Consider the following 18,908-nt stretch of genomic DNA (forward strand, 5'->3'; position numbering starts at 1 on the left):
CCATACGACATGTATTACTGACTAAATGTACTATTGTTATTTTGATGATAACTGTCAATAAAAATCTTACACCAAAAAAAAAAAAAAAAAAACACAGAAGAGGATACATGTTTGTCGAAAAAGACAATGGAGGGCTGTTTACCCTTGGTAAAATATTTCTTTGTAACAGCCCTGCGTGGTCCCGGGGGACAGATCAAGTGATTGTTGGTGGTAGGGGGGGCACACACTCTAGGCTCGCTCGCCACAGGGCACTCATCCCAAAACTTTTACGCCCCAATACTTTCAAACATCACCAGCTGCCACGGCTGGTACTGCCAACCTTAACAGTCCCACCATGTCCCTAGCAATGAGCCCAGATCCCACTGGCCAGTAACTCTTCCTGCTCTTCTGGAATCAAAGAGTCCCTTGGTGGTCACAGAGGATGCTCTGGTCCTCTCCCTTAAGTGCGTGTACCACCCCAACCCTCAGGAATGTCAGCAATACACATGTCCTGTCTGAGGGATGCAGCCCTTATCTCTCCAGGCCCTAGGCTCCATAATAGAACACACAGACCTCAGTGTTATGTGCCATAAACAGGCACACACATGAACTCCAGCACACACATGCAAGCATCACACTCTGCTCAGTGTGACACGCAATTCAGGCAAGCCAGTGGTGAGTCAAGTACACAGCCACAGAAGGTTACACGAGTATGCCAGTAGGGCCCTCTCCAGTGTAACAGATAAAAAGGCCTATTCATTACTGATTTAATTGAACAGAAAACGGGTATACAGCCACTAGCGTGCTCATGTCACTTAACTTCAGGTAACGGCAGTAGCTGTCTACCTTCATGAGTGTAGGACTTGGTACACCTCTCCAGATCTAAGCAGACCACATTAACTTGCAACAAGTCTAGGTCATGTCTCACAGGCATGATCAACGTTCACCCATGACCAAAGTTCAGTACCAGGGATCCAGATATTGATAAAGCTAGGGTATTCAGAGCAGGTACGCCCATCACCACGCAGGGGACATTTCTGTCCGGACACAGTGATTAGCCATGTGTGTTGTTTGACATAGATAAATGCTTGTCTGAAGTGCATTTGAGCCTATTAGATCGCAAGCACTACTTGAGTAGCTGTGGGTGTAATTTTAGGGAATAGCAATTGTCTTACTTTCCTGTGGGTGTGTTTTTGAATTTGGGTCTTCCTACCTTTCCCTCTCCATATTTTTAACTTGACTACTCTCATTTGGTAGAATATTGTTTCCATTTTCTAATCGTTTTCACTATCCCCACCCACATGTACACCAAAAATGTACACCTCCATCTGTGAGTGCTCCACAATTAAAGAGGAGAACTCTGCACATACACGTTTGGGCAGAAATAGACGGAGATTCCCAGCCATAGATTACTCAATAAAATGCGGTAGTACTTAAAGTAGAACAATTGGTGTACTAATTTACATACTCAGATATACCGTGGTCCAGTGTACCGTTCCCATTGTACCCACATTGGAGAAGAATTTGTACTCTGTGAGAATTCACAAATAATTTCAGGAGTACTTTTGATAGGCTGTAATTGTTGGAGTGTCCCAGGAAACACTTCCCTAAGTAACCATTTCAACAGATTGAAATACACATTTGTACTTATTCTTGAATTGAACTTTTTCCTTGTTGAAATCTCTTCTCTTACAATTCCTCCAATTATGAGTGTGTTGATTCCCATCCTAAGAACAGATTTTATTCAGTGTTCATCTCAAGTAAATCTCTAACCATTTTCAGGATTGGAGTCCACCTGCAAAGGTTTAATGAGTACACATAAATGTTGTGGATGTATACATCCTTTTGTATGAAGACCCACACAGTAGCAGCTATAAAAGTCCCCAGAGAGCAAACACATTTTATCACATAGAAAAAACTGCCACGCTGGAGGGGATTTCCTTGCGGTCAATCCCATTAACAATTGCAGAACCAAATCATTCTAAATTCTGCAAATCAAGGATGGAAATTTACAATTTTAAATTGAGGCATCTCTGCACACTTTAATAAGACATCGGTGCCCAAATATGTTGGTGAATGGGATACAAACATATTCAAATAATTGAGCTGATTGAAACTTACGGCCTGCTTTAGAGTTTGGTGGTCCCTTTACCGTACTCCATCTCAAATCTGATAGTTAACCTACCCGTCTTATTAGAAAGTGCATTAGGATATAATTATAATTAAACAGATTGACAAACTCAATATAAGAAAATCCTCAGAACCGCCTGAAAAATAAGTAACATTTAGACTTCAGTCAAATTGTGAACGGTCCTACTAACACAGCTGGCCAAACACTTAACTATAGTGTTTATTCACAGTAGTCCATTTATTCTTTCAGCTCACAAACATGATATATTATCTAAGTAAATGAAAATAAGTCCTTTCAAATAAGACATTTAGAAAATATAACTAGGAAAGGGTTCAAAGAGAGCCACAAAATGGTCTGCAAGAATCAATCTACCCCAGAAGATCCAGATGTTAGGCTATAAAATTCTATCAAAACATACCTAAGTCAGAAGTTGGCCCCACTTGTTATTAAAATTTAAGTCTGAGATCAAATTAACCAAAAGATTATTCGTAAAAGAAGTGGTTGATGTAAACAAGCCACAAACATGAGCGATGATGACATAACACATTACCTATTGGAAACTTGGTAGGTTGCTAGATTCATAGGAGAAATCGCACAAAGCAATAAAGAGAAACAAACTTTATGAGATGTATCAAAGGATTATCAAGCGAAAGAAGAGAGACCAGCAATCTTGATTATCAATGCGATAATCTCATTCAGTATTATGATTGATTACATATAGTATTACTGGATAGGATTTGTGAGTGGGCAGGAATCTTAAGGAAAGCACTGGACTGGATCCCATGCTTCCTCCTCGACAGTAGCCAACAAGAAGGAACTTCATTTATGACCTTATCTGTTCAGAAAGTGACATATGAAAAGCCACAAAGTTAGGCACTCTTACCATTGATTTATTTGCGCAAGTTGGCCAAGGTCGCAAAAAACAAGGTATTACACTTTCAAATATAATTGTTGACAAATACACATTCAATTTCAGTAGCTCCAAAAAAGTAGCTCACACAATGTTTACCATGGGATACCAGAATGCCTCTATTATTAAATTGTTCTAAGACTGGATTTCTTGTGTTTGGAGGAGCAGACCAGAACTCCATTCCATAGAATGGTCGCCGAATTTAGGACTTCCACCACGTAAAACCATGAGGCAAGAATGTTAGGAGTTCTGTTTAATATCAACATGCCATTGTGATGTCAAAACAAGTAATACTTGGCTGCACCAATATGTTGTTACTACTTCTCTGAAGAATCCTCTCCTTACTCCACATAATACAATACACTGTCTACGAAAATGTTAGATAGGCAACAGTATCATGCAGCCAAATATGCCTGAATCTCCAGAAGTATCAACATGTAAAAATATCTTTGGAATTGCTCCATCCGCTGCTGGATGAAACCAATATTGTAGACTGAAGTTCTCAGCAGCATCCACAAAAGGCATTGCAGAAACGTTGCAGGGTATGTGCAAAACACTGCCGACCTAGATCCCAATCTCTAATCGGTCAAAACACTGGATATAATTCTATATCGTTTATGGTTATAATACACAGAGACAGGTCTCCAGAAGTCGAAGCTTAGGGGTACCAGATGAAGACTTGCTTCAAATTCAGGTGCACTCCCACTACCACCCAACCTCTTGTTTATTTCATTTATCCTGACATGTACAGCAGTCTTTCGTTACTACAAGACAAGGTACAGTGCTTTATAAAACGTGTAAATAAATAAAGGATGAGTACTGTGGTGAAAGCAGTTGAGACATGGAAATAACCTAATTCTTTTTTTAAGGAATTCGGCATTAGACTTTGTTGCCTCATCCAGTGTATAAAGCCTGTGAGTCACCTGGATATTTTGATTAGGAGCTGGTCATGAATGAAGCAAAGCAAGCGAACATTTGAGTCATGTCAACATATAGAGGATAGCAAACATTAGAGTATATATGATCCAATCATGACAGTGCACATGGATAACAACAGTGTTGTGTAGTTCCTACCAATCCGTAGGACCTGTGCACTTGTTTGGACAACATAATCTTTGGGCAAGGTGCCTAGACTGGTTCCGGGCACCACCACAGAATATGTTGGCCTACAGACAAGCTTGCTCACAGTGCCACCATAAGCCTCCCAAACCTTACAAGGGAGTGAATAGTTTCTGGCAACAACTGAACATGACAACTTTGACCCCTCAGGAACCGTGGAAACAGATCTGAACCTTTTGCCCAGTCACTCGTGGTTAGTTGTGCTCAGAGAAATATACATAATACACAGTGGGATGTTTTCAATATATTTATTGAACCAACATTATTCTTGTATAGAATACATGTGCTGCGATAATCAGCAGACAGAAGCAGATGAAAGTGATTACAAGCACCAAAGCATACATAAATAGTAGATACAGTTATTCCATGGTGCTAAAAACGGTGTATATATGCAGGCATATAAACAAGGCAGCAATCAGGCGTACCCCTACTATGCAACACCCTACTCCACGTGTACCTAGAGTGTATGTATGTGTTAAGCCAAATATTCCCCAAGGGACGATCCAGCCCCATTACCTGGCAGGAGAGAATGTAGGAGCTGTCTGCAAAGGGGGTACACAGGCAGACCGACCAGAGTAGGCAACTCACCAGGGTATTTGCTGCCGCCTGCCTGTGGGCACTCCGATGATCCACGCAGCCTGTCGGTGTTCTTCCAGTGATATCCACACTCTTCTTAACACCTCCACCTTTGCAGGGCCTCAAAAGGTCCGTCTTCACCCCAACTATGAGCCCCACTGGGTCTCTGTCCCTGGTATCCGGTAGGTAGGCAGGTCTGCCGCTGTGATATATCAATTCACTGCCCGTATAGTGGATCTGGCTGTGTGACTAGCCTGGGCTATTCTCTGGTTCTGGGGTGTTTTTTGTTTTATTGTGGTGTGATATTGTTCTCCACCGCCATCGGTCAGATGCACACATCTTTGCTACCTGGGCCTCACTGTGGTAAGGGGTTGTTGCTGCCACAAGCCCTATTTAATTTTTGGTGCATGGTGTGGGGTTGTTTTGTCTGTAATATTGTGGGCGCTAGGCCCAGATACTTGGCAATAAGACATGCACACACAGTAGTATGGTACAGGATAACTGGTCCTGGGCACGTGCGCCGGCCCCTTTTATTAACAGGGTCACCTGACTGGTGACACAACAAAATAGAAGGGGGTTCCCCGAGGGAATTACTGATATAGGCAGGAAGGAAGGGGGATAATATAATATAAAAAGAAAAACAGAGACCCTGCCTAGGTACTTCAAAGAGGTCCCCTAAGGGATCCACAACGATTGTGAAAGGGGTGAACCCCGAATTCGGTTGAGGACCTCTCCTTTACAGAATTTTGAAGACGATAACTGCGCTTGGAAATATCTGACACATTATTAAAATCTATCCCGGATCACGGACCCCCTACCGTGTGTTTCTCCCCCCCTGGTTGTACCCGCTCGCCCTGACGAAGGTGCTCTACACCGAAACGCGCGTTGGCGTTATACCTAAGAAAGGCAGCACTCTAGTCCATGTGGACTATAGTTTTTCCATCTAATCTGCCTTCTTATTTTGCACTTACGTCCATGCACCCCAAATTCTACTCCTATGGTGCAGGCTATGTCGTGTATATCTATGAAAGAATTGTATGAATGAATGCGAATGTGATTGATCCCCTGCATATATGAATGTATGTGAAAGTCCCCCATTTTTGCCCGGGAGTGTGTGGAACACTGGTACTTATTGAATTTTGTCTTTTGAAATAACACATGAAATTTCTGTCTTTTCTTTATCAGTTTTATCAACAGAATCATATGTATATATCTATTAAATGTTTTGTATTTATGAAATGTCAGATCTAATAAAAACACAAAAATGTTTATAAAAAAATATATGGACTGCTAAATGTTCCTTGATGTCAATGGCTCTGATACATAGCTAATGCCACCACTTTTACAATCGCTGTGGATCCCTCAGGGGACCTCTTTGAAGTACCTAGGCAGGATCTCTATTTTTCTATTTATATCACCTGACTTGTGACGCCTGTGATGGGTGGGTGTTAACAGGGTGAAACACTAGAACGTGTCCAGTCGGACACTACACTGTCCTCGGCCTGGCTCTGAGGCCATTGGCCATAGATATGCATTGATCAAACAGGGGGAGGGAAGAGAATGCCCATCTCAGGCAGCCGCCAGATCTTCACTGTGTTATGGTAGGAGACCTATGTGCTCCTACCAGCTATGGCATTGCAGGCCTCTGGTAACTCTCTGGTTGAGTCTTTCCTATGTTGTCTGAGTCCCTACTCCTGGGCTGTTGGCAACCCACACGGCCCACAGCTGTATGTCATGGCGCAGCGTTACTGGTGCTATGCTGGAAGTTATGCCGTTGCTTCTCCCTACGGGTCCTCGAAGCTATGTCTTGCAGTGCCCCCTTCCCCTCCGGTCGTGACTGCTACCTCTTCCATGCAGAGAGCAGGCTCCTCGCTCACCACGCTATCATGAGGCCCGCAATCGATCCCCTCCATGTGGCGGTCTTGGAAGCACGATCTCTGGGGCATCATCCAATACAGCTACCAGGTGCACCTCGCGAGCAGGCCTCACCTCGCCTCTTACTCTGTTGTCCAGCAGGCCCCCACGACAACTCTGGGTGTTACAGGTTAGTCTCTAGCACTGCCTGACTAATCAGGCTTGGATATTTTAGCGGATGATAAGGCATTTTGACGGTCGGCTGCCTGAGCCTCTCCAGTGAACAGACATCTTTCTCTCCATGCCCCCCTTCTTTCCACATTACTAGAGAATACACTGCCAGAAGATCTTGACAGAGACTGCCAGATTGCTGTGATAACACAGCATCCCCATACCTGCCAACCTCAAAATAACTTCACCATATGAGGAGGGAATGGGGCCTTGAAGGGGGGGCCTGGTGCCGAGAGCTATCTATGAGGCACTCTGCTCCTCACCAAGCCCCCACCCCCTCCCAAAAAACCAAAGAGTCATCGAAGCTGTCGCCCATGTCCTGTTTTCACACCATTTAATGGACATCGGCTGCTTACGCTTCCGAAAATGAGCTGAAAATCTACTGTTTACGGTGGATATTCAGCTTGTTTTCTCTGCCACCGTGTGATTTCGGCTCCTCGCCAGGTGACCGTATGAAGAGAGCAGAAATCATGTGACACGCGCTGGCACTGTGTGAGTTGGCAGGTCTGCATCCCGTTCTGTCCTAAAAGCAAAGTCTGGGAGGAGAGGAGCTCTTGCCGATGCATCTTTTCCTATTGAGAAAACACTTTCCCATGGCTGCTTACAACGACAGTATTTTGCTGTAATGCCGGTATGCAGTGATTGATAATCCCCAAGAAACTCTAGAAGCAAGTTACGCTACTCCGTGCTCTCACAGTACAGAGAATAGAAGTTGGTTTTAGGATGTAAGGTTGCTTGATGATATTTCCACTTTGGTGGAAGTTTTCATTTTATCTCGCTCATTACAACATGCATTACTTCTGTTTTAATAATGTTTTTTGAGACTGTTGAAATAAACAATTGTAAGCCTAAAGTATCTTATTCTTAGTGCAGTTCTTGTGTGGGATATTGTGAAGAATGGCATTGGGTTTCCAAGTTATCTTTATGTCCCTGGATCCCTGTTTAGGGATTGTTAGTAACCTAGAAAGCACCGACACCACATCAACTATGTATTGAGTGTGCTGTTGTAGGGCTACAACAACCTGCTTTTTTAATTAATTGCTAATCCATTGAACTAAGTTCATCCGTAACACACTTGGGTGTAAAAGCAAACTTTGTAGAGCTAAGCTGAAGTCTTCAGTTTTGCATTATGCATGGGTGAGGGATGCTGGGTTATCTGAGGCATTAGTGTGGTTTACATAATAGGTTTGATAATTCTAGTTTAGTTCCTGAGTGGATGTGTTGGTCTGTATTGCTGTTTCTGAAAGGATGGGAGTTAGATATGAAGTTAGATAGGGAGAGGGGGTGCTAATTGGAATGGGTCTGCAGCACTGGAGTGTAGTAAGACTCAGGAGATTCAGACCTCTTTGGATTAATACAGCCCAAGTTCCTTCTGTCAAGAAGAAATTGAATTAGAACCCAGTACTTCAAGCGTCCAGTCCCAGTGATTTTGCTATTTGAACTTGGGTTGGCTGAAAATCTGCATCTCACAGACAATAGGATTCTAGATGACCTATTGTAAGGTTTTACTTATATAAATGCCACAAGCCGTTGTTCCGAAATCCTTATGCAAGGAGACAACTGTGGCAGGCATTAGCATGGACATGGGAACTGCTTGCAGCCAAAGGCGAAGGACAGGACTGTACATTAAGAGCCTGATGTAGAGTTTGTCAGACAGGTGCTCCATCACTAATGTGAAAGAAAACCTGTCCTAATTGCAAGTGCCTTACCGTATAATGCACTTGGAATGAGGCGGAAGGGATTGCCGTTACATTTGTGGTCAAGTAATCAAACTCTAAGTCAGTCCCCAAGCCTTGTCAAACTTTCTACATGCTTTGTTATAGTAGACTATGATGTCATCTTCCCTCACTTTTGGTATATCTTTGAATGAATTTCTCAAAGTTTTCACCTGCATAGAACAATGGTTATCAATTGTCTATTAAACTTTGCTCTTCTATGTGTACTGTGTGACAAAACAAGCTTTGCACTGATTGAACTGTGCAAAAATGACATTTTTCATTGGTGGATACAAATCTGCAGTAGCATCAGCGCATTTTATGTAAACTATGCATCAGTGCAACTTTGCAGTCTTGCATGCCGCTGTCCTATTGCTAAACATTCTCTGCAGTTATCTTGCTTCCAGTATACCTGAGTAGCAATGCCTAAGAGTACACTAGAAACAAGAACAGATCAATCATTCCTCTATGGGTTCCAGTCATGTGGAATGACATTTCATATGGAGACACTTCACACATGATTCTGAGTTCTCATGTGTGTGCGGGAACACAAGTTGTAAAACCAAATGTGTCTTATGTACATTTCCACCGGCTGAAAACAGTTTGGAAATGTGCTCAGACACATGAAATCACATTGGATAATGAGCCCGGAAATTCCTCGGCTAGCTTGTTATTCCCCATTCTGGACTTGGACATTTGTGATTGCTAGGACCTGAGGTGCGATGCCGGTTAGAAACTGCAGTGCTGGGCTCAGAATCTCCCCTCTAGTAACCTACCAGTTCTATTCACTCTTGTAGCATGGTCATACCTTCCACCCACTAGAATCTCCCCTATAGTAAACTACCACTTCCATTCACTCTTATAGCTTAATCATAACTTCCACCCACTAGAATCTCCCCTCTAGTAAACTACCACTTACATTCACTCCTGTAGCATGGTCATAACTTCCACCCACTAGAATCTCCTCTCTAGTAAACTACCACTTACATTCACTCCTGTAGCATGGTCATAACTTCCACCCGCTAGAATCTCCTCTCTAGTAAACTACCACTTCCATTCACTCCTGTACCTTGGTCATAACTTCCACCCACTAGAATCTCCTCTCTAGTAAACTACCACTTACATTCACTCCTGTAGCATGGTCATAACTTCCACCCGCTAGAATCTCCTCTCTAGTAAACTACCACTTACATTCACTCCTGTAGCATGGTCATAACTTCCACCCACTAGAATCTCCTCTCTAGTAAACTACCACTTACATTCACTCCTGCAGCATGGTCATAACTTCCACCCACTAGAATCTCCCCTCTAGTAACCTACCAGTTCTATTCACTCTTGTAGCATGGTCATAACTTCAACCCACTAGAATCTCCCCTCTAGTAAAACTACCAGTTCTATTCACTCCAGTACATTGGCCATAACTTCCACCCACTCATTCACCATGAGAAGAAGAAGGGTCCCAAATATCAAGAGCTGGTATTCTAAGTGACACTTGGAGGGTCTTGTTCATATGTAGGAACAGTTTACTACCCCCAGAGGCAATGGCAGATGCTCGTCTGTAACTGGGGATATAATATTGCTCCAGAAATAATATTAAGCAGCACTAATGATAACAACGGGAAACCAGAAAAAAAACCTTACAGCTATCCAGTCAAGCAGCATGGTGAAGAGCAAAGGGATAATCAGGAACTGGAGAAGGCAGAGAATATAATGAGTCCTGTGAGTGATATCAATCAAGCGGAAACAAGTGCAATTCAACCAGAGTCACAAAGGAAATTCCTTTTATAGTCCCAAACAGAATGAGACAAAATTCAGGAAAAGGTTCAGCCCTCTTGCATTAGGAATAATTTATGTTAAAACGATCAAACAATTGCAAGAAATAAGGGCACATAAACGGTACAAACACACATCTTGACATACAGCTTGCCTGACAGGCTAAGGCAATAATTGCTCTCCTGCATGTGGTGTTAACAGCAAACCGCCATGCAGGAGAGGTTGCCCCATAACCCCCAGTGCAGGCACTGTGAGCCGACGCACACCAGAGGAAATTAAGATGGCGACGTATGAGGATGCTGCCCCCTTCTGGATTGAAAGACAGCTGATTTCCGATGGGTGGCAGCAGAGAGGAAAGGCTGTGTTGGAGCCTGAAAAATACATGCCCAAGCAGGGAGCAGGGAGGTATGGTAAAAAGCCCTACACTATAAAGAAAAATTCGCCTCAAGTCACCATAATTTCAATGAATGCTACTTTCTGTCAATTAAGACATATGACTTTTCTGCTCCCTGCTCCTCTTTTCACTCACCAATCACACCTAGGGGTCTATTAGGATGGCGGTCGGGAAATCACCCCGACTGCCATGATTGTGGGAAAAGACCGCCCGCCAGGACTACGGCATAACCGTTGTTCCAATTAGTATGCTCCGCGGTGGAACCATTGCGGCCTTTAACATTGCGGTGCTTGCTGCGGCCAGCAGCACCGCTGCGATGTCAAAAGGAGCATGTCCTGCATATCCCTGCACTGTGTGGCAGGCACTGCACAGTGCCTGCCACCTGGTACAGGGACATGTAGGGGGGTACCAGTGCACCCACACTCCCCCCAACACATTGGGGGCCTGCAATGGGCCCCCAGAGACATTCTCCGCATGCCTTTCCATGGCAGTTCCAACTCAGCAGAAAGGCTGGCTACAGGCGGCATCATAATCATGCCGGCGGAGCCTGGCCCTGCACCGGCCCCATTTTAGAAGTCCCGGTCTGCCCACCAGGCAAGCGTGTGGACTGCAACCGGCGTAAAAGTGGCAGGTGGAATTTCTCACCGCCGCGGTCATCACCGCCATGCTAATGTGACCGACGGTTTTCCGGGGTTCGTCGCGGACGGATGGCTGCCACCGACCCGGCGGTTGCCACTGCCGGCCGGGCGGCGGCCATCCATCCGACACCCTAATAGACCCCCTAGTTCTGATAATATGTTACTGAAAAAAGTAGAGGCATCCTTGCAGGCAATATTTATTGTTACCAATACTGTGAAATATAAAAGAAGTCTGTTTTGGCTCCACCCGGAAGTATCTTCCGCCTGTTATGAAGAGCTGGAATTGTAACTCTGTGTGCCCAGGTTTCTACCTGTATTTATTGCCTGATTTAATACTGGTGATGCTTTGAACAGGGAGAAAGGCTGTGCTGTGCCTTCCATGCAGTGCAGTGCTGAGAACCCTGACCTTAGAGAGCAGCAATGCTCTCGGATCAGAAAATGCACTCACTGCTCGACCCCTGCACCCTTAATATAAATATCTCAGATTTTAATGGATTGATTCTCCAATGTAGTACAATACAACTCAACAAATACATCACAGAGAGTGTCTTGTCTTTATTATTTCAAGCAATTAGTCTTTCTTGTATGATGAGAGTGTTCTGTTGACTGAGCCAATTAAAAGATCAATTAGTGAGGCAAGGAGTGCTTAGAGAGCCAGGCATTCAATCCATACATTAATGATGCCTCATAGCAAATACCAGTTTCAGCCATTTTAATCATGCTATTTTCACAAAGATCTTTTTCTTTACGCATACATACTGTAAGGCACTAAAAACAGTGGCGCACTCTACCAGCCTGTTGGAAAATAGCATGTAATATTGCACCTTACAACGCGCATCATAACGTAACTTATTCAATGGAGGGCGCCCATTGTCATGAAGTAGTAAACCCAGAGTCTGAAGTCTGAAAAATGCTGCGTTGTCCTACATGACGAGACCTTACATACATTGTGCACGTTTTTATACTTTACTTGACAGAAATGTTACACATTTTTATTGCATTGTATTGTGTTGCATCATTTCTGTAGCGCTTACTACAGATATGTGGGGCACTGACGAGCTTACCTACATGAGTAGCATCCTATACCACATAGAGTGAGTGGTTGAAAGGATGTTGTTTTTGTTTTGATTCTATGTGAGAAGTGTTTCAGTGTTGCACGTGATGACTACCGAGGTGTGGCTATCGTGTTAACGGATGCAGCGCGTAGCACTATGTTGGATGATGAAGTGTAAGAGACAGACACACAGTTGTATGCTTTTCAGTTTGCTGTTAGCTTTGAACAGCTCTGCAGGTTCCTTTATACTATTTAATGATTCGTGTATACTTGGGGTCCTGAGCTAACAGGGTTTGCGAGAGAAAAGAGATCTTTTGAGGTGGTCATTTTTATTTCATCCCATGTCTCAGTGTCTATATGACACAGTCAGATTATATAGATAAAGGGGCCTGCAGTGAATGGACTATATTAAAGTCCTCCAAAACAGCCCAGTAATGAGTGACAGATCTCTTCAATTATCCCATGCCTGTTTATTTGGTGATCTTTGGTTTTTGACTGTACAGTGCCGGCGATGGACAACAACCCTCATAGCAGATAAGTATTATGTGAATTTAATAGGTGTAAGCTACAATTTGTTGCTGACCAATGCATATTTTGGTTTTGGTGTTATTGTGGGCCATAACAGTTATATATGCAAGTAAAGAACTATATGATGTCACAGAAGCCCATAGGGCATCCCTTTTTTTGCTTACTTTTATAGATAAAACAGTGTGCTGATTAAGTTGTTTGCACTTCGTGGGTTGTAAGCTAAGGATTGCGCTTGAGGGTATGACTGTTTTCTGGGCTCTGTTGCCTATCTGCAGCTGGTGTCTTTATCGTGGAAGCAACCAACTTTTCAACTGTTTTTGGAAGTATATATGTTTCTAAATGCTTCTAATGCTGGTTGGTAGTGAGTTCCAGAGCTTGTCAGCTTGTAATGAGAAAGTAGTACCTCCTAAGGATTTCTTATCGTAAGGTGGTACGATAAGTCGTTCAAAGGCTGGAGTACAGTATTCTGTTTGGTTTGTAGTCCTTGAATTTAACTTGTAGGTATAGTGATCCTTTTCCTTGAGAGGCTCTTTGGACAGTGCATAGTGGCTTGAACATTTCCCTTCTATTTATAGGTAGTTAGTGGAGTGTTTGCGGGACTGGGGCCATGCATTCTCTTGGATTAAGTCAGAGAAGTAGCCATGCACAAGGTTGCGTTGGCCTATAGGGCAATCAGACAGTGCCCGATGGGCTACTCTGACAATCCAGTTCGTGGGCCTCTTTGCAGGTTGTTTGATGGCCTGTTTTATGGTCTGGTTGGGCAGGAATTACTGTTGATTTCCCTGTTATTAAGAAAACATTGCCTGAAGTACACTCATCTCCTTGAAAAACACACATACACCTTATCTTTACAAGTTCAAACCTGCCCTGGTATGCAAATATGGACCACATTTCTAGGTGTTTAATACACTAATGAGGGCCTAATTTCTGCCCGGGGATATTTTGTGTTCCAGTTTGACTGTGGCCTTGCGGCAGCAGTTTGAATAAGCTGTATATTGAGTTTAATGAATGCAGGAGTGCCAAGCTGTAGGCATTTAGCATAGTCAAGCTTGGAGATTAAGAGCATGAGGATTGCTTGTAGTTTATGTTGGTATGCAAGATATGGGAAGAAGCTACATAATGTTTTCATCATGTAGAAGGCACTCTGTGAGGTCATTAGCAAGAGGTATCAAGGATAATTCTGAATCCATGGTTACTCCTTGGTTTCTAGCTTCTCTTGACGCTGTCAGTGGGGCTTCCAGTTCCTTAGGCCATATGGCTGTAGGCTGGTACTTTTGCCATTACCCGCATGTAATCTTTGTCTTTGCAGTGTTAAGCTTTAGATGGTACTTCATCATCCATGTGTTTATGACTGAAAACCAGTCATCAAGTTTTGATTGTTGGAGGTCTTCGTGCCTATCCATTTTTTTAAATGATGTGGGTGTCATCTGCATAGCTGTAACAGGTGAGGTTGTATGATTTAATTAGATTTGGTAAGGAGGGTTAGGTACATGTTGAATATTAGAGGGGCTATGATTAAGGAACTACACGGGGATTGCGCTAGAGAAACTCATGGATTCAAAGACCTCCCTTGAGTATTACAGCTAATTTTCGACGGCAGAAATGGGGTTAAAGCACACTTGCCCAGCCTTGACCGTGCTCACTAATGTTTTGGGCTGATTAAAACGTTACTGAATTTGAGCTGCAACTCGGGCACCTGCTTTATTTATATCTGTAAGTGCTTCCTGTTGAGGTTTAATTTTTGGCCCACAGGAAGCACTTACAGAGTTAAGGCAGGTGCAAGAGTTGAAGCTAACTTTGTAACCCTTTTAGAATGGAGCCGGCAAGCTGCCAGAGTTGAAGTTGCTTACTTGCAAGTTGCAACTATTCTCTGACCCTGCTTCGGGCACCCGGATGTTTAGGGTCAGGACAGGGTCAGAGAATAGTTGCAACTTGCAAGTAAGCAACTTCAACTCTGGCAGCTTGCCGGTGCCATTCTAAAATGGTTACAAAGTTAGCTTCAACACGAGCACCTGCCTTAACTGTAAGTGCTTCCTGTGGGCCAAAAATAAAATCTGCCCGCGAGCGGATTTGCGGATTTATTGGCAATTTCGCAAGATTTGCGGATTGCGAAATTGCAGAAAATCCACAAATTCCGCAAGCGGAACGGATTTTTGGCCCAATGTTAGATATGACTGGAGCCTCTGAGGAATGCTGCAGTGCTGTGTGTGACAAAGTGATGTGAAAGGGTAGGTGGACTACACTATGTCTGTGAGATAATGAGCAATCCATTTTAAAGAATTTTCACAAATCCGATTTTGGGAAGTATTTGCAGTAGGATGTGGTGGTGGACAGTGTCAGATGCAGCTGATAAATCCAGAGGTAATGAGACAGCTTTTCTGATTTTATCCACTAAGAGTTTTAGATCATCACAGATGCATATAATGGCTGACTCTGTGGCTCCACCTGGTCTGAAACCAAACTGTTGGTCTTACAGTAAGTCATAAAGTTCTCTAAAATTAGAAAGTTGAGTAAACACTGCTCTCAAAATATTTTCATAAGAATGGTGCATTAGATATGGGCCTGTAATTGTGGGTTAAGGTTTTTATTTTTGAGGAAAGGTCTGATGTAAGATGTTTTGAGCTCAGGTGGGAATTAACCTTGTTCTAGGGACTTGTTGAGTAGGCATCTGGCAACCTCTCCTGCACAAGTTGAGCAAAGTCTATCTTTAAAGTTCCTTGGTGATGCTGGGTCTGTTGGTAATCCTGATGGTGTGGCTGCAATGATATTATCAAGAAATCTTTTTGCGACTGGCTGTGAAAGGAATGCATTGATGGATGATGTGTTGTCTCTTTCTGTGGTGGTTAGGTCACACTTTGTTGTGGTGTAGTCTGTGTTTTTCCTAAGGTCGCTTTATGTATTGCTCTTTAAAAAAAATCAGAATAATATATTTTATTTGAAATTATTTTGAGCAACTTGTCAGTAAGGGTTATAGGTTGGACTTGTATTTTAAGTGTGTAAGATTGCAACTTCTAATTTAGTTTAACAACTGCCATTGACATTTTCTTGCTTCCCTCTGATTTCCAACGCAGAGGTAATTCTGGATTTTTGGGAGCAAAACCAATGTTTTGTATTGTTTTTAGCAGTTGTGATGTATAAGGAAGATCAGGATTAAAGCATGCAATGTGAGCAGATAGATATGGGGGGATATTTTGAGTGGATTTAGGGCTATTGATGCTTGGAGCTGGGGCTCTAACAAGGAATGAGGTTGACATTTCTGTGGACTTAAAGAGTCTTGAAATGGCAGGAAAACCTTTCACTTGAGGGGCATGTAGATGATGGAAGAGGTGCATGCATGCTGTGCAGAGCTGGAACTCATGGGAGTAGTGGTAAGATACTAGCACTTCCTGTTTCGGACCATGACTGTCACAGTGTGTTTTCCAAATAGGTGAGAGCAGTACCGTTGAAGTACCCTGCTTCCCAATCAATGGGGATGAATTAGTGATAGACTAGAGAGCCATTGCTCCTGTCTTTTTCGCTCCGCAGCTGATTAGGTGAGCAGTAGACCGTAGTACGTAGGTCTCAATGACCACCTGGAAAACTGCCATGGTAACGTCCAAGGACGCCGCAACAGATCTAACCACACTGAGGAGATTACTTTATTACTGTTTTGCTGCAAAGGAGAAAGGGGTTGATTGAATTTATTAAATGTATGATAAGGTTAGTATTTGAACTAAAGAAAAAACAAAGTGATAAAAGTAATGCTTGGATTACTTTCAGCCTCTGGTGATCGCTCAGTATTACATTCAAGTCCATTGCTTTTCACGCATCGTGTCACTGTAGCGAGAGACCAGCCAAATGCAACTCAGTTTTGGGCCTGTTCCAATACGAATATTCCAGTTGAATTAGACATGTCACGTCCCACCAAATGAGAACACAAGCAATTCCAGATGTGGCCTTCTTGGATCTTATCAGTGATGTGCAGCTTAAGACCTAAGGCATAATGATCGTGTGATCTACCTTGCTGGACATACCCTTTGTACATAGGGTGTATGCTGCAACAAACCACAAAATAATGGAAGAAATGCTTGAAATAATATCAGCCATGGGTAATCTCTCGGGGCACATTGAGGTCCATCATTTTTTTACCAACTGTCAATCTAAACAGAACGTAGCCAAGGAATAGAAATCAGTCTTGGTTCTGCTCTTATTATAGGAATAGTCCAGCCTGAAGTGCTAGTCCAGGTCTTCTCCAGATGGGAACACAAGCAATCCCGGGCCAGTTGTGTCCTACATGGCCTTCAACAATGAGGTGCTGCTTCAGCCTAGTGGTACTGTGACCATGGGACCAGCATCTGGGGTTTCCAGTGACACTTAAGGCGTTTCACTGGATGGATTGTTTAAATTAATCTCTCTCACTTCAGCTTGAGCCCAGTGAGCACCAGACACAACTGGGGTTTCCTGTAATACTTAAGCTATTTCACTCAGTGGAGAGCCTGTTGTTGACCTTGAGGTCAGAGATCCAGTCTGGATTTGCCATCTCTGAGGCAAATCAGGAACATTTGTAGCACTCTGGAGAAAACATTTGACTTCCTAGCTCAAAGGACACAGGCCTTAGAGGAGACTGTCTCAGACCTCAAAGACATTGTAGCACATAGCAAGGTGGAAATCATAAAAGGAAAGTACAAGGAGTGTGTGCTAATGCACAACTAGAGCAGTTAGAAATCAGCTCAAGAAGAAATCATTTAAGGATTACAAATGTCCCAGAGGGTGCAAGGGGAGGAGATCTGGGATCATTTGATTTGAAATTGTTGAAATCAGTAGCCCACACAGTTGATGCCACTGTTGACCTAGAGAGAAACATCCAGAGAGTGCATCATGATCCTTTTGAGAGAAACCCTAATCCGAGGAAGCCTCAGAAAATACTTGTAAACTTCTTAGGCTACTCGATTAAGGAGCAAATATTGATGAAAGCGCTTAGTATGAACAGGTTTTATTTTTTAAATCAGGTCAGAAGTCTCTCGCTCACTGCAGAAAAACATTGGGAATTAAAGAAGCTTATTGAAGAATTAAAAAAACTAGGCGCCATTGCTCAACTCAAGTTCGCAACAACACTAAAAGTGATGAATGATAATAAAATGTATAACTTTTAAGAGCCCTTCGACGATGAACTAATTAATAGAGTTAGAATGCCTAAGTCACTCCATACTTAGTAAATGATAACCAGTTGGAAGTAGACCCCTTGGAGGGTGCTTTCAGATGCTGCTCTCTCTATAAGCAGCAGCCCTCCCTATGGCACGTCCTATTGGAAGCGATCTGTTTGGTTTTGCACTTATCCTACACACATGAGGAATCGAGTCATTCTCTGGGGAGTCCCAAATGACAGGCAGAATGTCCAGGAGAAAATTGGGAGGGTTCTCCTCAGGTGGGAAGGGTAGGAGAAGTACCCCTTTTGGTAGCACAGGGCGAGGAGCACTGGGGGAAAATAAAATTAAAAAAAGAATCCTTGGTAGCCTTTTGTGCATCTTGGAAAAATCACAAAATCGGCTAGTTGGTTGGTCTATAGGATAAGAGGCATTTTAAAATATGGGAGATATAGGTTGAGGGATGGAAGGTTACATACGAATATTATCATGGAATATAAATGGGCTGAGCTAAAAAAAAAAAAATAGATTAAAAAGAATCCTACAATATCTGCAAGACTCCCAAGTGCAGATCATTTGCAGGAGATGCACTAATCCCGTAAAGAATGCTTAGATCTCTTTAGATCTCAATAACGGCTCCAGCAAGTGATCTGTATAGATCAAGAGGACTGTACTAAAAGAGTAGCTATTTTAGTGAAAAACAACATTCAAGCATGCCTCTGACAACTCCAGTAGATGGTTAACCGCCAAAATTTGCATGCATGGAAATAACTATTGTTTAGTGGGGTATTATGGCCCAAACTGGGATGATGTTACTGGAAACAAAAGAATGCACATTTCATAGCAAAAGGTACGCCCAAGCCTGTAGAATCGACTATTTCTT

Source organism: Lissotriton vulgaris, chromosome 8 (assembly GCF_964263255.1).
Source record: "Lissotriton vulgaris chromosome 8, aLisVul1.2, whole genome shotgun sequence".
NCBI classification, from domain to species: Eukaryota; Metazoa; Chordata; class Amphibia; order Caudata; family Salamandridae; genus Lissotriton; species Lissotriton vulgaris.